Genomic DNA, 25,797 nt, shown 5'->3' with positions numbered 1-25,797 from the left:
GCTGATCAGTCTATCTGACAGATAGTCTGACTACTGAGAATCACGCAAATCACAGCATGCTGCAATTTGCCGGCCGCGAGCGGAGAATCGCTATGATTCTCCGCTCATGGACAGGGGGGGGGAGCGCTCTCCATAGCAACGCTATGGAGAGCTTTCACTGCGTTCCCTGCGGCCGGATTATCGCCGCGGGGGAACGCAATGAAAACCGGCCCGTGGACAGGAAGCCTAACTTTGTAATTTGCAGAAAACCACTGCCAGCTGCGTAAGGCCTGCAAATAATTCGTAGTAGCTGGACTGGAGACTTTGAGCGCCGTCTGAGGCCGCTGACACACACTGTCTGTAGTTGCCATTTCCCTGTTTGGTTTTCTTTTTGTTTTATGTTATGCAAAAAAGCACCATCAACCAAATAATCTGCAGTCCTGGGAGGCAAGGGAGAACAGAAGGCCACACAGTATGCTGTATCTATGGGCACTGCTCCCAGTTGGCGCAGCATTACTGAGTTCCCCAAACCACACTGCTAGCTGCGTGAGGTCTACAAACAATTCAGACTGATCAGACTGACGACTTTGATTGACGTCTGAGGCCACAAACATACAACTGCGATATTCCCCATGCCAAAGCGTATTTTGTCTGCTTTACTGCTATATACATTGACAGCAGCAGAAATATACCCTCTCCCAATACACAGACCCCGTATAGGAATATAAACCTAATGCAGCTGGTATATAAGCTTTCACACCCAGCACCTATATATCCATATAACGGGATGCCACTTCTCTGCCCTGTAAAATGGCCGCTGGTTACACTGTGCCTATGTTATATATGGCTAGGTCATGTGATGCAAGTGTCCAATGAAACTGCTGCCCATATCCAGGATGGCGGACACATTTGGTGACATCAGCAAGGTGCCCTGGCTGCTGAATGGCTGAACACTGACCTCTGCAGCAGGCATAATTTGAAATTTTAATTTCCTGCGATTTTCCCCAAAAATTGTTACGTGCTAATCCGATATGATTTTGTGATAATCGGGACAATTTTATCGCCCAGCCAATCAGGATGAGCAGCACTGACCAGAAGCCCCATGCTGACTTCACACGCCTGTAGATGCTGCATCCTCCATACACGATGCGTACAGCTGAGTGCTGAGCATTGCACGGTCTCTGGGGACGTCGGCGGAGGATAATGTGCGTTATCAGGGATGTTCACAAGCTGTTGTGGTCTGTGTGTGTTTAGAGATAATGTATCCTGATGGGAGGGGGGCGGCCGGTTCGGATCGCTCCAAGAGGAGCAGAGTCGCCTACTGCAGTCACCTCCCTCTACATGGAGCCACTGCTGTACAATCTGCTGTTGGAGTCACCGCGGACGGTCATTCCAGTGACCAAGGTTCATTGGTTTGCCGAGATGTCGCTCCCACAGGGATCTCCATGGGGACAGCTGGGACTTTACACCAGCTTTGGTAAGCTGAAGCGCATCTACCAGCGGCTTCTCGCCCGGCGCCCCGCGGTGTGGCCATGTTTACACTGACTTCGCCCTCGTCAGACCTTATTCGGCTGATAGTCGCCTCATGTAAAGGTTCCTGCTCCAGTATAAATCCATTAGGATGAGGGAATAATTCCTTCACACGGAACGGTAACATCTCATTCCATAACCAGAACTTTTATTGCGAAGCTCTTCACGGAGATTTCTTGAATTTCAGCTGATTTCACATTAGACTTTTTTCAGCAGGACAGGAAGTCATCTTATTAGGTAATACCTGTTATAACGCTGGAGACAGATAATACCGCATGGCACCATTAGAGATTGGTAGGTGATGGGGATGGTGCAGCTCCGGCTCCCTCCTCCCCCTCTCTGCAGTGACCTCTGTCCTCTGTACGTCTCACACAACAAGATACGATGCAGACACCGTCTACAAAGATACAAACTATCACTATTAGACCGGGTAACGACAAGTAGATACGTCTGAACGAGATACATAAAAGATTGATAACTGCAACACTTTAATGTCCAACAATGAGGCCCGACTATCCCTGCCTAATGATGGCGCCCCGCGGTAACATAGTAACATAGTATGTGGGGTTCAGCCTGTTCCCCCCCCCCACCCTTGTGGATCTAGAGGAAGGCAAAAAAAACAATGAGGCAGAAGCCAATTTACCCCATTTTGGGGGGAAAGATTCCTTCCCGACTCCATAATGGCAGTCACAATAATCCCTCGATCAACATTTGGAAAGTTCCTACCTGACTTACTACGACACAGGCAGTCAGAAGATACCCGGATCAACTACCTTTCTGGTTATTTTATGTCTATATCCTGTAATATCCTTCCGCTCTAGAAAGACATCTAGTCCCTCTTAAACTCCTCTATGGATCCTGCCATCACCACGTCCTCAGGCAGAGAGTTCCACAGTCTCACTGCTCTTACAGTAAAGAACCCCCTCCTGTGTTGGTGATGAAACCTGCTTTCCTCTAATCGTAGCGGATGCCCTCTTGTTACCGTCGCAGTCCTGGGTATAAACAGATCCTGGCAGAGATCCTTGTATCGTCCCCTCATGGATTCATACAGAGTTATTTGGTCGCCCCTTAGCCGTCTTTATTCCGGGGTGAATAATCCCAGTTTTGGTGCCTCTCTGGGTATTCCAGTCCCGTCATTCCGTTTATTGGTAGATAGAAGATAGAAGATTACCCATGCATCAGGAAAGTCATGTCACACTTATGCAATGAGGGACAGTTCTATAAAATAGCAGCTTTCCACCTACGGTCAATATTTAATGGAGAGGTGTCCCAGAAGCCGATGCCCAACAAGGAAAAAGATCAGCTTTATCAAAGTCTTTACCTAGCCGGCCTGCTTACTACTTACCTCTGATTGCTCATCTGTGCAGAGGTACTTTCCTCACTGCAGTGTCCGCCTCACGATGACGGGGTTACAGAGTTTTCCAATATCTGCCATCAGTCTCCAAAGCATTCAACTGTAGAAGAAAGGATCAGTCCTAGTAATGGCTTAGGATCCATATGGCGGTGGCCGTTGTGAATTTGCAGTCCGAATTAATGCCGCAGTATGTTTCAGCAAATCTTCACAGTCCAGCGCCGCTACGGACGCAGCACGCTGCTCACAGACCCTTTCAGCTGCGCCTGGTCTAGAATAGCTAACCTGCATACTCGGAGACTCCATTCGCCTCCGTGTCGCCTTACTCTCGCACGGTCTTTTCTCACTTCCCCCATCCTCAGGATAGATTTGAGAGTAAAGCTGCTCTTTATTAGATGTTTCATTAGTGGATATGGTGATCCATTCTTAGAGTTCATACATCTCTCTTCTTTCCTTCTCCTCTTGCACTCACCATCCTCTCACTCAAATGTTTGTATACTAAAAGCATATATCATCATGGAGATCTGAGGGCTACCTGAAGGGTTAAAATGCTACCATGGAGATGAACTGTAACTTGTGCCAAGAATTACGCCAAAATCACCATGTATGTCAAAATCTTCCCCATTCTTTGGCACATTGGAACTGAGCATGCTCAGTAGGAACTTTCTGGAGAATTGGTTATAAAAAGGATACAGTGGGGAGACAGTGCTGAGCAGAGTGAGCTGGAGGTGCTGCTGAAGCTGAGCCTAAGGGAGCTGAGCAGACTGAACTGGAGGTGCTGCTGAAGTTGAGCCTAAGGGAGCTGAGCAGACTGAACTGGAGGTGCTGCTGAAGTTGAGCCTAAGGGAGCTGAGCAGACTGAGCTGGAGGTGCTGCTGAAGCTGAGCCTCTGAGCCTAAGGGAGCTGAGCAGACTGAGCTGGAGATGCTGCTGAAGCTGAGCAGACTGAGCTGGGGGTGCTGCTGAAGCTGAGCCTAAGGAAGCTGAGCAGACTGAGCTGGAGGTGCTGCTGAAGCTGAGCCTAAGGAAGCTGAGCAGACTGAGCTGGAGGTGCTGCTGAAGCTGAGCCTAAGGGAGCTGAGCAGACTGAGCTGGAGGTGCTGCTGAAGCTGAGCCTAAGGGAGCTGAGCAGTCTGAGCTGGAGGTGCTGCTGAAGCTGAGCCTAAGGAAGCTGAGCAGACTGAACTGGAGGTGCTGCTGAAGCTGAGCCTAAGGGAGCTGAGCAGACTGAGCTGGAGGTGCTGCTGAAGCTGAGCCTAAGGGAGCTAAGCAGACTGAGCTGGAGGTGCTGCTGAAGCTGAGCCTAAGGAAGCTGAGCAGACTGAGCTGGAGGTGCTGCTGAAGCTGAGCCTAAGGGAGCTGAGCAGACTGAACTGGAGGTGCTGCTGAAGCTGAGCCTAAGGGAGCTGAGCAGACTGAGCTGGAGGTGCTGCTGAAGCTGAGCCTCTGAGCCTAAGGGAGCTGAGCAGACTGAGCTGGAGATGCTGCTGAAGCTGAGCAGACTGAGCTGGAGGTGCTGCTGAAGCTGAGCCTAAGGAAGCTGAGCAGACTGAGCTGGAGGTGCTGCTGAAGCTGAGCCTAAGGAAGCTGAGCAGACTGAGCTGGAGGTGCTGCTGAAGCTGAGCAGACTGAGCTGGAGGTGCTGCTGAAGCTGAGCCTAAGGGAGCTGAGCAGACTGAGCTGGAGGTGCTACTGAAGCTGAGCCTAAGGGAGCTGAGCAGACTGAGCTGGAGGTGCTGCTGAAGCTGAGCCTAAGGAAGCTGAGCAGACTGAGCTGGAGGTGCTGCTGAAGCTGAGCCTAAGGGAGCTGAGCAGAGTGAGCTGGAGGTGCTGCTGAAGCTGAGCCTAAGGGAGCTGAGCAGAGTGAGCTGGAGGTGCTGCTGAAGCTGAGCAGAGTGAGCTGGAGGTGCTGCTGAAGCTGAGCCTAAGGGAGCTGAGCAGAGTGATCTGGAGGTGCTGCTGAAGCTGAGCCTAAGGGAGCTGAGCAGACTGAGCTGGAGGTGCTGCTGAAGCTGAGCCTAAGGAAGCTGAGCAGACTGAGCTGGAGGTGCTGCTGAAGCTGAGCCTAAGGGAGCTGAGCAGACTGAGCTGGAGGTGCTGCTGAAGCTGAGCCTAAGGGAGCTGAGCAGACTGAGCTGGAGGTGCTGCTGAAGCTAAGCCTAAGGAAGCTGAGCAGACTGAGCTGGAGGTGCTGCTGAAGCTGAGCCTAAGGGAGCTGAGCAGCTGCTATGTGGGAGGCAAAACTGCTGTGGCTGCTGACCAGAGACTGCCTGGTGTCTGGAGCCAAGAGAGAGAGAGACAATGTTGTGTCTACAGACCAGCGGGACACCTGGACAGCAACAAAGAGGGCAATCATGGTGGAGTAGCGCTCCTGACCCTGGACTGCCTGGGTCAATCAAACTGAGTACTCCAATGTCACACACTGTAAGTGAGGTTAGCCTCAATCTCACAATAGATGTGTGCACCTAGGATAAGCTTAAAGGGGTTTTCCAAATTAAAATTGGTGGTGGTGGATTACCTCCTGCAGCCGTGCTGCTTCTCTGCCAATGCCAATGCTTTTTTTGGTCTTCTCTTTACTTTGGCAGCAGCGGTCCAAAAGGAAGCTGGACAGAGACATCATCAATGATGTCCCATAGATTTGCCTCGGGGCTTTTACATTAGACGCCCATGTGATGGGTTTATGGGACGTGACCAGGCCTTCTCGTCCAGTAAATAAAATCTGCATGTCTGCGCGGAGCCGAGGAATCTCAAGCACATCTATGGGTGAATTGAGCGTCGGATCAACCGCGCCGGTGACAAGCCCCAGATCCGCAATTCAATTTGCCGTGTTCGCATGAGGCCTTAAGCTGGCTGCACAAAAACGGGTCGGATTCCGTATGTGGGAGCCTGCAGCGGAATCCGACCCTGTTCCCAGCCGGCGTCCGCACGTACCGCTCATTGTGTTTCTTCTTCTGTACTGTGGATCGACCCAGCGGCTCGCGTCGGACATGTGCAGTATAGATTTTTCTTTAAGCTCCTGCCTTACCCACATCATCGCTAGGAATCTGCGACCTTTCCGTAATGTCAATTGTGATCGGGCCGCGGGAACCGTCTGCCTGGAAGACGATCAAAAATAGGGCATGATGCTCTATATTAACTCTGCGAGCAGAAAATCACAATTGATTTCCGCTTGTGTGCAGGACAAAGTGCTTTTCCATAGCATGCTATGGAGAGTACTTGCTGCGGAACCCAGAGGTGGACGCCCGCTCCCGATTCCACAATGCAAATCTGGTCGTGTGCAGCCGGCCTTAGCTGGGACCACTGCCAACCTTGTAAGGTTTTCTCATGTAATGGTGTGGAGAATATACTGAAAATGGCGTGATCGAGAAAAAACATCCAGCGACAGGGGATCCTGTGGATGGAAACAACTTGTCAACAAAAGGGGTCGGAGGAGGATGGCAAGAATCATTCTGACAGTCAAGCAAATTGCAGTCGATCCCAATGCTGCTGCTCCAACTAGCATGTACCAACACACAAAAAGACACAAACAAGTGTCTTTTTGCGGAAATGCTGCGGATTTTGCCTACAAATTATGCACTATGGAAAATCCGCAGCACTTCTACTATGTGTAAACATACCCTAAGAAAAGACAGAAAGGCGAGACTGCAGAGGGCGAAAGAGCACAAACATTGGAGCGCTGAACATCTGCTGGTCCGATGACTCCCGGTTTCTATTGTTCCATGCTGATGGGAGGTCAGAATTCGGCGCAAGCAACAAATATGGATGACCCCTTCCTGTCAGCCGGTCAGCACATGTCAGGACCTCCATCTAATTTGCTGGAATTGCAAGAAACAAATGTATCCATATGGGCCGATATTCCAGAACTATTTAACACCCAGTTGTATCAACACTACGACGAGTCACTGCGGCTCTGAAGGCCAAAGGGGGTCCAACACGCTACTAGATGGGGGTTCCTAGTAAAGTGGCCATCCAGTGTATAAACCCAAGGGTGTAGGTATAAGGGGGGCTAGGTGCCTGTAAGGCAGGGGTGAAGAGACCTAGCCATTGCTCTGTGCAGGGGTAAGAGCTGCACCCGAACCATGGTGCCAGAGGAGAACAAAAGGACACTAGTACCATAAATGGCACATGGGGGGGGGGGGGGGCGCTTTCAGAGATTCTGCATTGAAATTGAGGGGCTTACATTTACACCTCTATATAGAGCTGTGCCCTGCTACCCAGAGGAAGAGTTAAATGAATCCTACTACGCAGGCACATGGCCAAATGCTTCACTTTTGGATCTGCCCCAGGCCAGCTGCTCTGCCTCCCCATATTTATAACCTTGGTCCATTAACCCATTTCATATCTGCACCTTTCTGCATGAAGTATATGATGGTCTGCAGCGGGTATCAGTAAAGTCCAATAACGGGGCAGCGGAGGTGACTTTAGTGCTGACCTCCCTCTATACGCCCTAGTATATACATCCCGGATTGTCCTGTCTCCGGGGCTGTAGGGGCATCACCACTAAAGATGGTAAGCAAGGACACTTAGTAAATGTCGCACATCTGTCCAGAAGGGAGTACAGTGTCTGACATGTGGATTACAGGGGATTACACCGAGGGGATTTGTATGTGCCAGATTAACCCTTTGTGAATGGGAGAGGCTGCCCATCTACCCCGTTAGCCTTTTTCCTGTCCCCACGCATTGATGATCTCATTATGATGTACCTTCACATTGGTTTGGACCCCGGGAGACCATATAGATAGCGTCTCTCCCGAATGTCCTGTCTTCAGGCAGGGTCTCCAGTCTTCTGAAGTGTCCATGGTGCTCATGATTGATAAGATGCATTTCTTTCTACTGCTCAGCGGGGGTTAAAACATTCCACTCAATGCTTCTCAAGCGTTTAATGTGTCGTTTATATAGAATTGGCCAGGTCTCTTTTCACAAGCTGTTTGTCAGCAGTCGTGTACCACGGTGGCACTGAATGGGTTACAGCGCACAGCATCCTCTGCTCCCTCCCTTCTTTCCTAGCAGAGAATCAGAAGCAGCCGGAGCGGAGGACGGAGCACACCGCCACTCTGTACATCCAGGTATGTGATCTATACCGCACAGAAGTCAGGGTCCCCAGGATATAGCTATGGGCATGGATCAGACCGTGTCCCCTTCATACAGGGAGCTGCCAATGGGGTCCTGACCTGCCTATGGAATAATCCGTTACCCCTGTACTTCTTGACCCTGACTCTTCCAATGAACATTTCGTGTCCAGCTCAGATATCCTACACCTGTACCTGTCCGTGAGTTTCTTCATCATTACTTCAGATGTGCAGTAAACACAAGACCCCACAGAATCCATTGTACATCTTGTAACTTGATCTCTAGATCCTACACTTTTAAAACTAACCCGGTATGTTCCATACTTTTGATCCAAGTATATCCTACTCTTGTTATCTGACCCATCGATCCTACATGTCTACACCTGATCGTCCTTCACAACAGCCAAGTTAGGATCCATCAGCCATCCTGATTCTATCCTGTCGAACATCAAAACAGGTGGTTCCAAGATATTGCATTTCTGGGATCTCACTAGATGGAACGAAGCCTTCCCATGCATAGGTGGCCCCTGACCTCATATCACTGTCATTCAGATTCCCTACTCTAAACCTTAATATTCTTGCCCCTAGACGCAGCCCAATGCTCTACTGTGGAGCCCTACTTTCCATAGTTCTACAATTGACTACCACATAACTCTCATATCTACATCTCATTTTGCCAATCCTGATGCCAATACTATACTGTCTACTCCTTTGTCACGTCCAAGGTCACCAGGAGCTACTGGTGTAAATGGTGGTCTACGAGGAGCCCATTGTTTTCCACTCATTTGCTTTCTGGTCCTTTATATTATTTTATATCGGCATTATCCATATTTTATGCTACTTTTGAGTTTTGCTACTTTGTCAGATGAAGTTCTTCATGTTCCTTTTAATTCTGAGTCAGATATTGATTAATGATGGACCAGGACATTGGATGAATACTTGTGGGCTCTGGTGTGGATGGGGCCTCATATACAGTCCGTATGACCCGTATAATTCACACTTTGTGCTGATTGACGTTTTTAAACCTTTGTAGTACCTGCATGACAGGTGATCTATTGTATGGCCACACGATCTGTTACCGTCTTCTATCCAGCTGTCTCATCTTGTATAGTCATGTGTCTAGGGACTGCCTGATGTACACCACCGTCTAAAGACTAGGAGTGCTTTGTGTTCTTTGCTATTGTATTATATGGCAATAATTCTATTTTCCACTCACTAAGTAAATCTCCTCAACTCATTTCCCCATTAATGTCTCCTGAGCCTCCTTTTTCATCATTGGATGTGATTACTCAAGTCCTTTGCATGTCTCTTCAGCACCCGTCCCTGTCCCTGAGTTTCTCCTCACTTACCTCCTCCACCGTATCACAGTCTATCTGCTCAGTCCACATCTCTGAATGTCTACCCACAACTTCTTTGGTTATTTTACCCCACCGTCTCAAAGTGTCTCTTAACCCCATTCGCCACCGTTGCTGTTTTTATTTATATCCCCATCCCTTTTACAGTGTCTTCTCAGTTGACCCTCACCAAGTCCCCCTCTACCCAACCAAGGTTGTCTTCTGAAGTCTCATTTTGTATGTTATCCTCATAGCGACCCTTATGTATATCTCTACACTTCTCTTAACTAATATTGTCCTTTTAATTCCCCATATCTTATACTTTGTAATCCTCCCACACCCGTGCTCTCCTAATCTTCACTTCACAGTGTATCTCATTAAACATCACCTCCTTAGTGCTCTGTTGTCTTCCATTTACTGAAGATGATCCCATGTCTTCTCCTAACCAAGGATCTCTCCTCAATTTAGAACAACCGCTCCTTCATTTAATAAATGTCCATATCCTGTCTATTCTTTGGCAATATTTCTCATTGTTCCTCCCATTTATTGTTTCGTTAGATATCTAACTCAAGGAATGTTCTACAAGATCTATGTTCCTTGAGTGTTACCTTGTATGTCCGAATATCCCCATACCATTTATCTAGCTCTGAATCATCCAAAATATGGCATTGGATGAAAATGTAGGATTCATAGACACAATTCAGATTATTTGATTTAACTGAGCAAAGCCCTTTTACATGCAGTTGCAAGAAAAAGTAAGTGAACCCTTGGAAATTATGTGGATTTCTGCACTGAAAACTATTGAAGTGCAGACTGATTGTTATCGTAATCATAACTATAGAAACATGAACTAATAACACACAAACAGTTGTGAAGTTCATGTCTTTTACTGAGCATATTGCGTAAACATCCTCAGTGCAGAGAGAAAGAATAAGTGATCCCTAGAATTGAATAACCCGTAGATTGTGCTTTAACAGCAATCACCGCCATCACATTTTACTGTAGCTGCAAATAAGATTTGCACAATGTTGAGAAGGAATTTTAGGCCATTCCTCCCCGTAAATGTGTTTCAGTTAATCAATATTTCTGGGATGCCTTGAGTGCACAGCGCTTTTCAGGTTATGCCACAGCATCTCCATAGGGTTCAAAGGTCAGGACTCTGACTTGGTCATTCCAAAGGAAATAATATTCTTTTTTAAATAGAGGGTTGTTGTTTTGTTGCATCACCCAGCATCTCTTAGCATGGACCGCTGCCGTCGGATATTCCTGTAAAATATTTTGATCCTTTGATCCATCTTAGAATTCACTGTTCCATCAATGATCGCAAGGTGTCCATACCCTGGAGCAGCAAAGCAACCCCAAACAGAGGAGGAGCAGGAGTAGTACAACTGAGAGTTACATAAAGTACACAAAAGTGAATGTGTGTGCCGTATTCTGCGTCTGCCGTATTCTGCGTCTGCCCTATTCTGCGTCTGCCGTATCCTGCGTCTGCCGTATCCTGCGTCTGCCGTATCCTGCGTCTGCCGTATCCTGCGTCTGCCGTATCCTGCGTCTGCCGTATCCTGCGTCTGCCGTACCCTGCGCCTGCCGTATCCTGCGTCTGCCGTATTCTGCGTCTGCCGTATTCTGCGTCTGCCGTATTCTAAGGTGTGCGGTTTGAGATTCGGTGCAGATTGCTGAATGCATCTCTGCCTATTTTATTTGCATTTAGTTATTTGTGTCTTGTATCAAGTCGTCGTAGTCTTTTATCTTATACATTGTAGCTGTATTGTTTCTTCCTAGAGGTTAAATACATTGTGCTGAAGGGGTTGTTGTAGGGTTATTGTTGTTAGTCGTTTATGACCCTCGGCGACCCTAAAGGCAAGCTTCTTCTCATGTATTTAAGTTTTGCACTGTTTCTTCCAGTTGTGTGATATCCATGCCAGTATCAGCCGTGACAGTATCGGCCATCGCGTCCTTTGGCATCAGGTCGTCTTTTGTCACTGATGTGTCCAAACATTACAGTTTTTTCTAGCGACTCTGCTTGCATTACATGGCCAAAATCTGTGAGTCTGAGTCCGGTCATCTTGCCCTCCGTGAGTCTGAGTCTGGTCATCTTGCCCTCCGTGAGTCTGAGTCCGGCCATCTTGCCCTCCATGAGTCTGAGTCTGGTCATCTTGCCCTCCGTGAGTCTGAGTCTGATCATCTTGCCCTCCGTGAGTCTGAGTCCGGCCATCTTTCCCTCCGTGAGTCTGAGTCTGGTCATCTTGCCCTCCGTGAGTCTGAGTCCGGCCATCTTTCCCTCCGTGAGTCTGAGTCTGGCCATCTTGCTCTCCGTGAGTCTGAGTCCGGCCATCTTGCCCTCCGTGAGTCTGAGTCTGGTCATCTTGCCCTCCGTGAGTCTGAGTCTGGTCATCTTGTCCTCCGTGAGTCTGAGTCTGGTCATCTTGTCCTCCGTGAGTCTGAGTCTGGTCATCTTGCCCTCCGTGAGTCTGAGTCCGGCCATCTTGCTCTTCAGTGATACATCGGGCTTTATATGATCCAGGACTTCTCTGTCTGATACTCTTGCTGTCCAGGTCATACGCAGCAGCTTTCACCAGCAGCACAGCTCGAACGCATCAATCCTCCTTCTATCAGCTGTTTTTCAGGTCCAGCTCTCACATCCATACAAAAAGGTTGACAGGATGCAGCCTTGTCGGACATCTTTGCCATTCCCAAACCAATCTGTGTCCCCATACTGTGTTCTCACAGTGGCTTCTTGATTAATAGATTAGATGTGCCAATACGCCCGGCTCTTGTAGGACGTTCCATAGCTTGTCATGGTCGATGCAGTCAAAGGCCTTGATGTAGTGGATGAAGCACATGTAGATATTCTTTTGATATTCTTGAGCTTTTTCCATGGTCCATCGCAGGTTTGCAATATGGTCACGGGTGCCGCGTCCTCACCGGAATCCTGCCTGCGCATCAGGGAGGGCCGCTTCAACTACTGATCTCAGTCTTTCCTGTATGGTTTTGAGAAGGGTCTTGCTGGCATGTTGAATGAGGGCTATTGTTCGGTAGTTGGAGCGATTCTGAGAGTCGCCTTTCTTTGGTAGAGGATGAAGACAGATCTTTTCCAGTCCTGTGGCCATTGTGTGGATGCCCATACTGCCTGGCACAGTACCATGATGATTTTCACTGGTACTGGCAGCACTAGCTCTGCCAATATGTTATCTATGCCCGGCGCTTTATTTTTGGCTAGTTATTTCATTGCCATAACCACTTCTGACTGCATAATGGAGGCTCCAAGTCCACAGGATCCGCCTCTTGACCTGTGAGAATAGGCCCCGGATATGGCCTTTCATGCTTCTGCTCCAAGTTGTTCGCAGCGCTCATTTCAGTCCATTTTCCTGTGCTTCTTGCTGCTCACTGACAATTGGCATTTAGTTGCCGCACTTCATCTTTGTTGCCGGCGGCCTTTGCTGCTCTCCTTTTATCGGCTATTCTGAGGGTTTCCTTGGACAACCAGTAGCGTGGTTTTTCTTGCCTCTTATAGGTGAGATGCCTACAGGACTGTATTTGCGCCATAGTTCCTCTGGATGCTTTTCTGATGTGTCACGCAGTTCGAATCTGTTTGCTACCTCAATAGTATATAACAGGGGGATCTCAGAAGAGTCACATTTTCTCAGTGGTAATGCTACAGAATGTAATCTTGATCTTAGCTGCAAGGAGTTGATGATCAGAACTGCAGTCGGCATCATGAAAGGTTTTTATTGTAAGGACTGAACTTCGCCAACGATGATGACACGGGATGTAATCGATCTGATTTCGATGGAGGCCATTGGGAGACGTCCGCGTGTCGTCAGTAGTTGGGTTGCATAAGCCGTGTGTTTGTTATCCTGAGGGGATTTTCTTGGCAGAACTTTACCAGGCGATCACGGCTTCATTTATTTCACCAAGCCCAACTCTCCTGTGATATTTGCTTCTGGCTGCTGACTTTGGAATTGAAATCCTCCATAATGTAAATCATGTCCTTCTTTGGACCTTCATTAAGAGTTTTCTGGTGTTGGCATAAACCTGTAAGATTGAGATGTTCACTGGCTTACCACATATCTGGATAGCAATGATACGGTTGCTGATTGTTCTAAAACTTTCTACTGCCTTTGAGGTCCACTTCTTCGTAATAAAGGCGACTCCACTCCTCTTGGTTTCCTTGTGTCCGCCATAGTGCAATGTGAAGTCATAGACTGAAGATCTCCATTACCTGTCCAGTGCAATGTTGGAGGGTTACATTTGAGTCACTGAGCACACAATCGCTGGGGTAGATGTGGGGGTGGATGATATTATGGGAGTGCAGAATAATAAGGCAGCAGGTTGGGTAACAATTAGAAGGAGGGGTAGAGGGAAGAGTGTCAGAAAGACTAGTCCTAAACTGGAAGACCGCAACAAGTTGGCAAAGTTGGCAGATGAGGTAGAACTGCTGCAGGGGAATCTCTGTTCTAGTAAGAAGGGGAATAGGAACAGTAGGGCTAGACAGGTCCTGGTGGTGGGATACTCAAATATTAGGTGCACAGACAGGGCAATCTGTCACAAAAACAAGGATCTTACAGCAGGGTACTGTCTTCCTGGCTCTTGAATTTGACACATCATGGAGGAGCAGATTAACAGATTACTGGGAGGGGCTGGTGAGGTCAGAAAGCACATTAGTACCAATGACAAGGTTAGAGGTAGGTAGAAAGTCCTTAAAAATGATCTCAGGGAACTAGACGTAAGTTTAAGGCAAGGACCTCCACAGTAGTATTTTCTGTAATAACCTTTACCACATGTCACATCTAAAAGGTAGCGGGAGATTAGGGAGGTAAACAAGTATTTTAAGAGTTGATGTAGGAAGAAAGGGTTTGGGTTCCTGGAGAACTGGACTGACTTTGATGTCGGCTATCGTAGTGAAGGGCTGCATCTCAATAGGGAGGGTGAAGCTGTGCTGGGGAGAAGATGGCTAGGAGGTTGGAGAAGGGTTAAATCAGGGACTGGGGGAGGGCAACCAGAGTGACAGAGGGGAAGACAGCATAGACAGTGATCTGGGATTAAGTAATAAAAAGGGGGTGGAGCAGTGGGAGGGGTTAGTAGAGTTAGAACTGGCAGAAGAGTTAACAGGAACACACCCAATATAACAAATAAACAAAAACCTTTAACTGCTTGGTGACTAATGCTAGAAGTCTGACCAATAAGGTTGACAAACTGGAAGATACAATATCTGAGGAAAACTATGATATAGTGGGAATAACTGAGACCTGGTCAAACAAAACCTGTGATTGGGTGGTTAACCTACAGGATTACAGTCTGTTCAGAAGGGATCGTAGAAAACAGAAAAGGGGAGGGATTTGTCTTTATGTAAAATCCTGTTTAAAGCCCACACTATGGGTAGATATATGTGAGAGAGATGAACATGTGGGGTCTCTATGGGTAGAGATACATGGAGGAAAAACAATAATACAATCCTTATAGGGGTTTGCTATAGGCCACCAAATATAACAAATATATCAAATAGATGAAGTGGCAAATCACAATTACCTTTCCTAACTTGTGCAGGAGCCACCTAGAGGGACGGTCATTTGGGACTTAATATTAACCAACACACCAGACAGAATAACAGGGGTGCAGGCCCAGCGGGCATCCAGGAAACACTGACCATAATATCATTTTCAACTTGTCTTTATGACTAAAATGTTCGATCACCTTGGAGATGCCCTTAACTTTATGGACTGGGACAGTGTGCTCAGAAATAACAGTACAGACAGTAAATGGGAACTATTTAAAAGCATCATAACTCTTCACTGGAGCGGTTCATACCTTACTGGAATAAAAGGGTTAGAATAGGAGAAATTAATATGTAAAGGGGGCAATAAACAGCAAAAACATTTAAACTACTAAAACAAGAAGGCAACAAAGAAGCACTGAAACCTATAAGGAAAAACTACATTATGTAAAAAGCAAATAAAAACAGCAAAGATGGAGACAGACTCATTGCCAAAGAGGGTCAAACTAACCCTAAACTGTTCTTTAACTATATAAATACTAAAAGGATTAAAATGGAAACTGTTGTCCCATTAAAAAATTGTAAAGGGTGATGAGAAGGTTCTTTACTGTAAGAGCAGTGAGACTGTGGAACTCTCTGCCTGATGGCGAACTCGATAAAAGATTTCAAAGCGGGCCTGGGTGCCTTTCCTGAGTGCAACAATATAACATGTTATAGTCCCTAGATTACAGGGCTGGACTGGGACTGCAAAGCAGCCCTGGGACACAAACCCCACCAGCCCACATACAGAATCATCCCTATTGGGGAGAATTCACTGCATACCACGCTCGCAGCAGCAACCTTTGCTTTCCTTGGTCCCGCTCAATGCCGTTCATTTAAAGGTGTTTCTTCCCTTTATCATTATTTTCATGAATTAGCTGGAAACAGCGATATATTAAAAAGTGTCTAATGCTGTTTACTGAACATTTGTGAAAGTAATGATAAACTAACTCCTGTAAACATGTAACCTACCTCATTACCACCTGAAGGAAGGTAATAGGGGAACATATCAACAACTTATCACACGGTCAAGCACAGGTGCACATACGCCGCAGACAGGAATTCCGTCGGCCGGGGGGGAAGACTTTAGCGCTGCTAAAGTCTCTCCCCCTCTCTTTGCCAGCTGATCGCGGCAATAGAAGCTCCCATAGAAGCCTATGGGAGCTGCCGCCAAAGGGAGGAAAGGGACTTTAACAGCATTTGCCATGCTAATTTCCCTCCCCTATGTCCCCAGCCTATGGGAGCTGCCGCCAAAGGGAGGAGAGGGACTTTAACAGTGCTTGCCATGCTAATTTCCCTTCCCTATGTCCCCAGCCTATGGTAGTTGCTGGCAAGGGGAGGAGGAGGGACTTTAGTAACGTGAGCCGCTGCTAATCTCCCTTGCATCTTCCTTCCCCTCCCCTTTTCTGACGACTCTCATAGGCTCCCATAGGTGTCTATGGGAACTGGCTACGTTTTCCGGTAAAAAGTTAGGACAAGTCCTATTTGTTCCAGCTGCGCGTAAAAGCGGCCGGTCGGAATGCACACCGTATGAGAAATCTTTTCCGCCTGGCTGATTTTACGTGCCGGAAAATTGCCCACCTGAGCAGATGCTTTGGAATCCAACGCTTCAGATGGTCGCGATGTTCGGATGGCGCTTTATTGTGGCAAAATGCTCATGTGAAAGAGGCCTCCTAGCGCACTGCGGGGCTAATTAGTGGACTGATGGGCCGTTTACTGGGCTGCTGGCCACTCATCAGCAAAGCAGTCTTTTCAGTACTGTCACTATGAATCAGTAGCAAGGGACCAGGCGCCGCTTCAACCCCCCAAATCTGATGTGTTGACTACTAGTGACTTTCTTTGCTCATGGACTCCACTGACTCCCCCACACCTGACAGCAGGCAGCGTTCTGAGTGGGAAGCGGCTCAGATAGATAATGAGTCAAGAGGCGCCAGGAGGAGTCCGGACTTGGCGGCAACAGTCTTAGTCTGTAAGGAAGTGGCTACAGCAAGTCTGCAAATGTGCAGAACAAGATGCCGGGGAACTTCAAAGGTGGAGCTAGAGTAAGAGGCTAAGATACTGGCAAGTCGTGGGGAGACGGAGCCAAGATTGCCACAAGCAGACAAAGTGTTAGCTCTGCCCTGCTTCATGAGGGAGAAATGTGTATTGTGACCAGCAGCGGGCACTACACAAAAATGTTGTGTTATGGGTCGGAGTTAGTGGCCTAATAAGTCAGCAGGCAGCGCAGCCTACGCGGAATCTGCCCGGTCCGTAGATTGCCAGTCCATGCCTCTTAGATGACTTCACAAGGGTTGTTAGTCCTGGGAGTTATTCTGACTGCCAGACATGGAGTTGGGAAGTAATTCTTACCCTACAATGAGTAAAATTGGCTTCTATCTCACTGGGATTTTTTTGCCTTCCTCTGGATCAACACGGCAGAATAACAGGCTGAACTGGATGGAAAAATGCCTATTATAGGCCTATGTCACCCCAGACAAGGCTCTTCCCTCCGCCGGGCTCCATGGTTGGATGAGGGTTTGGCCTTGGTGTTTGGGGCTCCATGGTTGGATGAGGGTTTGGCCTTGGTGTTTGGGGCTCCATGGTTGGATGAGGCATTGGCCTTGGTGTTTGGGGCTCCATGGTTGGATGAGGGTTTGGCCTTGGTGTTTGGGGCTCTTTCCCTCCTGACAGTGTTGTGCATTTATGCTACAAGATTTCACTTTTCTGTCCCTAGAACATTTCCCAGAAGCATTATGGAGGCAAACTCAAGATGTTTATTTGGACAGAGGCGAGCTTCCTTTATGGTGTCCGTCCATTAATATCCTCCTTGTTCGATGTTTTCCTCGTGGTGGACAGCTAAACAGAGGTTTAGTATGGAAGTATGGAAAGTAGCAACAGTCTATATTTTATTAGTAATCAATACAAAAATCCAGGTCATTTCAAAAGGTTCACTTACTTTTTTCTGGAAACTATATACATGTCATGCAGCGTCTCTTACAAACCGCAGAGCTAGCAATCTGTGCTTTGTTCAGGCATGGGGGCTACATCCCGTTCTGCCATCTCCTGGTGGCATGGAGCTCCCATCTGCTGGTACATCTGTCCCTATCGGTAACACTCGTCATCCTTCACTCAGGTGTGACATCGCAGCAAGGAACAGGCGCCCTGACTGTCTTATTGCCGGGTGTCAGTTGTCACTTTGCCTTCATGTTTCTTGCGTGTTGCCTACAATATTGAGTTATACATAGTCTGTTTCCTCCATTGTTTTTCACATCTTCCTCTTCTTGCTTATCAGAATAATGTCATTTCTTCTTGCTCTCGGAATCACACACCTTTCCTGTGAAGTCACCATCGTGAATCAAGAGTCATAAAGACCTGTTGATAACATCGTCCCAGTATATACATATACGCTTTACTATCCTTTTTTGTTCCAAGGGTCCATCATCAACAAGCTGGTCCCCAGCTGTACCGCTTTTGCACTGTAATCTCAGTGGACACTCGGCAGCAAGTGTTCAGTTTTAATGCAGTGCCCCCACAGGAGAAATAAGGCATAACACGCTGCCCATTGAAATGAATGGGATATTCATGTAATGCACAGACAAATTAGGTCCTCCAGAAAGGGAGATGCTCTTTTTTATAGCCCCTCTCAGTTGTGGCCAATTAATGAAGGTTCTGCACAAAAGATACCCTGTAACAAATCCGAGTGTTCTAGCATTTCCCCTACATAAATCATTACCCACAAATATGAATCCTTGAGTTATCTTCTGCCTGATTGTTAAAAATCTGTTTCTGGGAGAGTCGGGTGGTAACCTATATGGCCACCATTACAACTCCAGCTGGGTTGTCACCTAGCTTTCCCAGACCCCTGAATGTAAAATGGCCTAGTTCTCTGGTAATATAGGAAAAGAGATGTATCACTACTTAATTGGATGGATTTGCTATTCAAACATCTATAAAAGCTAAGTGACAACAACACCTGAGGGAGCCGTAATGGGATATTGTTTGGCAACCTTTCCGTCAGCATGTGTATAGCTCAGGAATGATGTGTATCCCATTGTATCCATTCGACGGCTCGCACTGTTTGACGTTTAGGCGGAGATGATTAATTGTGATTTGATTTACAGTGGAGCATGGATGGAAGGATTTCTATATTGCCAGCAGTTGTCCTTCCAACACAGACTGTTATAGGACAGACTACAGGCTAGATAAATAGAATATCCTAGCTCACCTGTCTTCTCCCCACTTCCAGTTAGGGAGCATGGATGGATCCTTGTTGAGATCCTCAAGTTGAGAAAAAGCCAGAATGCAGCTCACAAAATTGTCACGTCTCATGGACAGGCGTAAACAAGCGACTAACAAACACCCAAAACATTCACCTAGCATAACTGAACGCATAAACAGATGGCATTGCCACGGCACAAGGTATTGGTTCATATTTTGGCCAAGACATTTAAGCCCATGAGCCTGCAACAAGGGTCCTCGTTGTTTCATGGGTCCCTACTCTCACAAGACAACTTACCCCATGAAGCCTGCCTGCAAGCTGCCCAATTGGGACGGCTCCATGCTGGAAACTAAGGACCTGCCTTGCTCTAGATGGAAACCAATTCAAGCAGAACAGGACACCGTTCACACCAACACATAATGGAATGCATACTAACCGGAACAGAGCTGTTCACACCATATGTCCGGTCGCCTGCGCGGACACACAGAGCACATCGTAATTCACAACTACAGAACTACACGCATGAGTGCGAACACAAGGGGGAATGAGGAAACCAGCTACCTCTAGCCAGAGGGGCTGGTATTTATATGCAGCAGACCGGTGGGGATTGGCTCGCTGGAGACCCCACACCGAGCCAGCTTAAACAAGCCACGCCTGTGGCAGTGTGCTCCTAGAAACCCATAGAACAACAGGTCTCAGGAGCGCAACCTGACCTCTTCTTTATTTAAAAAACTCCATTAAAAACGAGACCAAATAAAGAATGCAAACGCCCTGAAGCATGTTGGGACTAGGAATGCTGAGGGGTGTTTGAAACGTGTTGGAATTCGCGCTCCGTGTCAATTTGGTTACATTTTTTCTGGAATTTTTTCCATAAAGAAGATTTTCTAGTAGGATTTTGTGAGCTGGATTTTGGCTTTCTGTCATCCATGTCTGCTGGTATTCTGCTCAGGGGCGTAACTATAGAGGGTGCAGGGGATGCGGTTTCACCGGGGCCCAGGAGCCTTAGCGGGGCCATAAGGCCTCTCTTCTCCATATAGGGAGCCCAGTACTATGAGTAAAGCATTATAGTTGGGGCCCTGTTACAGGTTTTGCATTGGGGCCCAGAAGCTTCAAGTAATGTCTCTGTGCAGCATGGTTTAGGTATGGGTACGGGTACAGATACAGATAGAGGGGGGCCCAGCTCACGTTTTGCATCAGGGCCCCTGAGCCTTTAGTTACGCCCCTGATTCTGCTCACAGGTTGGCCAAGCTAATTGGTTCTCTGTTTAGTCTCCTGCTTCTGGTCTGGTGAAATGCCATATTATGTTGCAGTTCTGTGCCGGACTTTGTGAATTGTAGATTACAACCCTATAGGGTTCAGCCATAAGGAGTTTACGTTAGAGTTGGTTAGATGCAATTTAAGGGCTGCTTTCCACTGGCGAGGTAATCGCACGTTTTCAGTGCGATGCGAGAGTGCGCGCTCACGAAGGAAAGTCCCCCATGTTGTTCTATGACAGCCTTTCCACTAGCGATGTTTAAGGGCGAGCCGCGATGCGAGGGTTAACAATCGCAGCAGGGGGATTGTTTCAGCGTTTTGCATTTTTCTGTCGCCCATACAGTGCAATGGCAAAACAGATTCTCGCATCGCAACACAAAAGCTTGAGATTTTGCAGCGCTGTGATGCGATTTTAACATTGCGATTTTCTGGCAGCGATATCGCTATCGCCAGTGGGAGGAGCCTTAATTCATGCATGAACCCAGGATAGGTACGCAGCAATTCAGATTGAACACACTGAAGATTGACTTGGCACAGAGCTCTGCAGTCCCGGCGGTGGGCCACGCCGGCCTCTCACTGCCCACAGCATGCTGACTGACAGCTCGCTCCCTGCCTGTGTAGAGGGAGAGGGCTGTCAATCAACATGGGAGAGGCCAGCAGGGCCCGCCTCTTTGACTCCGAGTCAAACTTTAAAGTGCGTTCATTCAGAATAAGGGCTTTACCCACTAGCGTTTTTTTACTGCAAGTGTCAATGGGATTTTCTAATGTTAAAATCGCATTGCACAAAAATCACAGAAGCGCAAACGTGCAATTTTTGTGCGATGCGATTTTTAAAAAAAACCTCTAGTGGGTGAAAGCCCTCAGGATGCATTCACAGGGGTGAGAGCGACAATGGCTTTCAGTGAGAGTTTTTGCATCTCTTGTGAACGCACCTTAACACGTCCATGGGGGCAGCGGGCATGTCTGTCCTGGGTTCATGCTGTCTGTGGTTCGGGCAGCAGGAACCTCCTAACGGGGTCCCTTTAAACCAAAACCAGCCATTTCCTCGCCTCCCTTCTCAGTCCGTTTTCCTGCCTTGCCTGCAGGACGATCCAAACGACATCCCGAGATTACTGGAGTTTATAAGTGCTCTCTATAGAAAGTAATCCATCTGTGGACCCGCAGGGGATCTATCAGGAGTGAATCCCCATTATATCCAACACCAGAGCCTGCGGGTCTCTTTACAATGACTAGATCAATATACCATTATTGGAGACAGCTATAGGGGGTGCAGAGGCAGCAGTGGCACCTTGGCCCGGGCGCCTGGGGCGACCCAAAGCCCCTCTGCCACATTAGAAGACATCAGTGTTATAAATTGTACATGAGGGCTGGATTTGCCACTAAGCACTTCTTCTGGCTCAGTGTGCCTAACACATGTCCCACTGAGGCTGCCCAATACAGTCCCCTATACAGCAAGCTTGGTTCTGTGGTTGTGTCTATGCATAAAGCAGTTTATCTTGGTTCTGGTACCATATCTTTGTACTGTGGTAAGCTCAGTTCCTTTACCACACTTATGTTGTAGGCTTAGTTCTGTTTTTGTATCTATGTTGTAAGCTTGGTTCTGGTACTATATATATATAGGTTCTGGTACTGTATTTACATAGTAGACTTGGTTCTGCTACCGTATGTATATAGTAAGGCTGGTTCTGTTACAGTAGCTATGTGATAGGCTCATCTTTATTACTGCATTTATGTAATAGGTTTGGTTCTGTTATTAAATATCTATGTGGTAAGCTTGGTTCTGATACCATATCTATGGAGTGAGCTTAGTTCTGGCACCATACATATATAGTAAGCTTGGTTCTGTTACTGTATCTACATAGTATAGCCAGTTCTGTTACAGTATCTGCAGTATATAATAAGCTTGGTTCTCAAGCCATATATTTGTACTAAGTTTAATTCTAGTCCCGTAGTTATGTCCTAAGTTCAGTTCTTTTATGGTATTTATGTAGTAAGCTTTGTTATCATATTAATTGAGGGAGCTTGGTTCTGGTACTATATTTATGTATGTTGTAAATTTGGTCCTGGTACCACATATATGCAGTAAGCTCGTTTCTAGTGCCTAACGAATGTTTGGCCAACAGCCATCTAAAGTGTATGGGCAACAGCTTGAACCTCACACTAGTTTAGGGCAGTATGAACTGTGAATGTGGCCTGACACACGGTAGATGAGAGCCCTGTTACAGAGTTTGCATTGGACCCGGGAGCTTCTAGTTGCCTCACAGAGTATATATATATATTTGAATTGATGTAGACAAGGGACATTTATTTTAGCAGTGTGCCAAGAAATGTTGAGTATTCGGTAGCGTCCGGCCTCACGAAGGAACTAACTTTGCAAAAACATTCCAAGGCTGAAGTGAGAGGGGGACATCCAGCAGATCTGCACACTTGGGTTGATATTTGCAGAGCCCAAGCACAAGGGAATAAGTGTCATACAGGCAATACTTGTGCCTATGGATGGTGGGATGTCAGCTGAAGTTGCCTCAAAGCCTCTTACCCATGGGTGGGGTCTGCACAGAGCTTCAGCTCTCCATGCTGCAGCGCCAACCCCATTGAGAACATATACTGAAGATTGCTCTCCTCTGCCACAGTTGCAGAGGAGCACGATGTGCTCCCATTGAAAGCAATGGGCTGCTAGCAAGCCCTGCACTGATTTTCAAGGAAGGGCTTAAAACATAAACCCTTCCCTGAAAACCATCCTAAAAATGTGTAAAAAATAAAAAATAATCTATACTCACCTCTCTGCAGCTGCCAGGGCTCAGCTGCGTCCAGTCACTGCTCTGAGGAGTATTCAGCAGGCAGGGATTTAAAATCCCCGCCTGCTGAAAGGGCTGCCTCTGATTGGCTGAGCACTGTGACCAATCAGAAGCAGCTCTCAGCTATTGAATGACAGCTGAGAGCTGCCTCTAATTGGTCCCTGCGCTAAGCCAATCAGAGGCAGCACTCACCCATTCATGAATTGTCACAGCCGTAGGAGAGGAGCGCGATGTTCTCTGTATGTCAGTGGGGCCGCCGCAGCTGCCGCCAGCCCCATTGACCACAGGAGAAGCCCCTGGATGTGACAGCATCCATGGGTTTCACATCCAAGGAATACCCTGCTGCAGCTCTCACAGGGGATCGCGGGCAGTGCACGTTTTGAGCGGATAAACGCTGCAAGGTGCGGTTTATCTGCTGTGATGCCCACTTCGGTCATGCACATTTTTGAACGCATCAGTTAGGTGCACAAAAATTTGCGCATCAAAACGCCCGTGTGACTGAACCCTGATAGGTGGTACAAACTTAGACTAGAGAGTCTAAGTTTGCGCACCCAAAGTTCCCATGGAAGTCAATGTGGATGTGCAGATGTGCGTGCAATGCACTAGGCGATGCGTGAGACATGAAAAAGAACACATCTGCAACCCATTAGACTAATTAGCCATTTGAATCGCTGCTTCTGTTTCCCACACGTAACTGAACATTCCTTGTGGGCGCAAAAAGTACAGAAAATACCCCAATAGGCACCAAAAATAGGCGTATGCTTGTGTGAAGTCGGCCTTAATGCATCCTTATGCTGGTCGGATCACCAGATTCAGAGCTCGGCATCCCCTCTATAGACAGAGAATTAAAGGGAATCCCTGGCACAATCTATGATTCTCCATTACGGATTTCTTCCAAAGAGGAAACTCTAAAATCAGCATTACAGTCCGAAAACGACAACGTCGGCTCTGGTAATCAGCGGCATCCATCATGTCCAATGCTTCCAGCGAGTCGCTCCGCTGCTGGAGAATCAGTCACAGGCACATTTATAAAAAAGTCATTGTCTATTTACTCGGCGCACATTGCGCACAACTTGCTTGCATCGGCTGCAGACCGCCGCGCCTTCATGGATTCACTTAGCAGTTTAAATGATTAGAGGTTTCAAAAGGTTTATAGATTTCCTATAGATGGGACTGGCACGCAGGTCTGAACACTCTCTAAAGAGGAACACTAAAAAGAGCAGCAAGCAGCATCCACACGTGTGTACAGCATTATTATGGAGGCTCTCAGAAGGGTAATAAAGTAGGGATCACGGGGCAAGCAGTCTGCAGTACAAATAGTAATAATCTTTATTGCCCGGCTGGCAGGAGCTTACAATCAGTGAGTTGGCACAGAAGGTAAAAAGCACTTCTTTCTATAATAGTCCAGGCATCTGCAGATAGGGCGGTATACACAATGGTGCGTGCGCCAGTCACCAGCCAGTGTCTTCACATGCACCAATATGTAATGCACTAAGACGCAAGCTGTGGGGTTAATGCCGGATGAAGGGGTCAGCTTCTGAGGAATAATGTAGAAAAAGGGGAAAAGGAAAAAAGTCAAAAGGTGTTTTGGGGCACTTTACAAACTGTGGACATTGAGAAAGAACCTGATTATCCAGGGTAGCGCATTCCAGAGAACAAGTGCAAACTAAGAAGTTTTAGAGACAGGAGGGGGAGGTTCAGATTATGAAGGGCGTGTTATGTACATACAGGGCTCAAGTATGGTACCCCTCACAGATGTCACCAACATGTCAGATAAGACGTAATTAATGTCTACAATGGACCAATATAGACATATATCACCAGAATGCAGGGAACACAAGTTAGGGCAAATAACGGTAACAGATATACAGTGATGGGAGCACTAACTGTGGTGTGGCAGAGCTACCCTAGAAATAGAGCCATCGCCAAAATAGAGGCTGTCCCATGTCAGGATCCCAGGGGGCCTAGTCTGTGCCTAAATGGAAGATCTTATATGCAGAGAGATAGAGCAATGTATATAACAAGCCCCATACAGAATAAATACCCACAGGCACTTAGCTGACAGGAGACCTCACCAAACACCACAGGCAGAACAATAACCGGCACCGATGTAGAGGTGTGCCCAGAAGAAATACAGTTCCATGATGGCTGATTGGTTGGTTGAGGAAACACCTCCCTGCCAGCCAATCAGTCCATACACCACAGGGGATGTTGTCACAAGGTTGTGAAGCAAAGGTGATGGAGCAGACATAGGGAGCTGGAGCAATGTGGAGAGCTTTGTGGGTGAGAATGATAAGTAAGAGCACTAAAATCAACCTCTTCTTCTGGCTAAGAGAGAACAATACATTGTATTCAACTGCACAGTAAATGAAAAGCTACATATTAGGTGTACTGTCCCTTTAAAGCATCCATAGGCATTGAAGGAAGTCCTCTCCCCCAGTGATCTGCTGATCCTGCAGGGCTAGATGCTGGGCGGTTGGCATCACAGTAAAATGAATGGGTGGCTCTCTACTTTGGCTAACACGGGGGGCTCCCTGGTGGGGGACCTACAGTATGTCTGCAAAGGGCATAGGAACAAGGGTGGACCAGCGTGGACATCCCCTTTAAATGCCTCCGGGTTGTTTCAAGCTCTGAAAAAACATACATTTTAATGATCTTTCCATAAAAATACTTTTCTTTTCCACTCAGCAAAAGCTTTAGAGGAGAATTTTCACAGCTGGTGATAAAATGCCGCGTTCAGACTCCTCAGAGCTT

General features: G+C 47.3%; 1 protein-coding gene across 3 annotated transcripts in view; it reads left to right on the top strand.

The window, feature by feature from the left end:
- TMEM91 (transmembrane protein 91) overlaps nucleotides 1-25,797 on the top strand; it is a 69,109-nt gene that overhangs the window by 10,445 nt on the left and 32,867 nt on the right. Inside the window, exon 1 of one of the 3 annotated variants that reach the window (XM_066579915.1) lies at nucleotides 1,387-1,456. The exons of 1 other annotated variant lie outside the window; for it this stretch is intronic. The gene's annotated coding sequence lies outside the window, so the exon portion shown is untranslated. Of the gene's footprint in view, nucleotides 1-1,386; nucleotides 1,457-7,824; nucleotides 7,927-25,797 lie in introns of those variants that run through there. One more of the 3 variants, XM_066579912.1, reaches the window with a different exon arrangement.

Source organism: Eleutherodactylus coqui, chromosome 10 (assembly GCF_035609145.1).
Source record: "Eleutherodactylus coqui strain aEleCoq1 chromosome 10, aEleCoq1.hap1, whole genome shotgun sequence".
NCBI classification, from domain to species: domain Eukaryota; kingdom Metazoa; phylum Chordata; class Amphibia; order Anura; family Eleutherodactylidae; genus Eleutherodactylus; species Eleutherodactylus coqui.
Note: the sequence above shows the minus strand (reverse complement) of the source record. Positions and strands in the feature narration are given on the sequence as shown.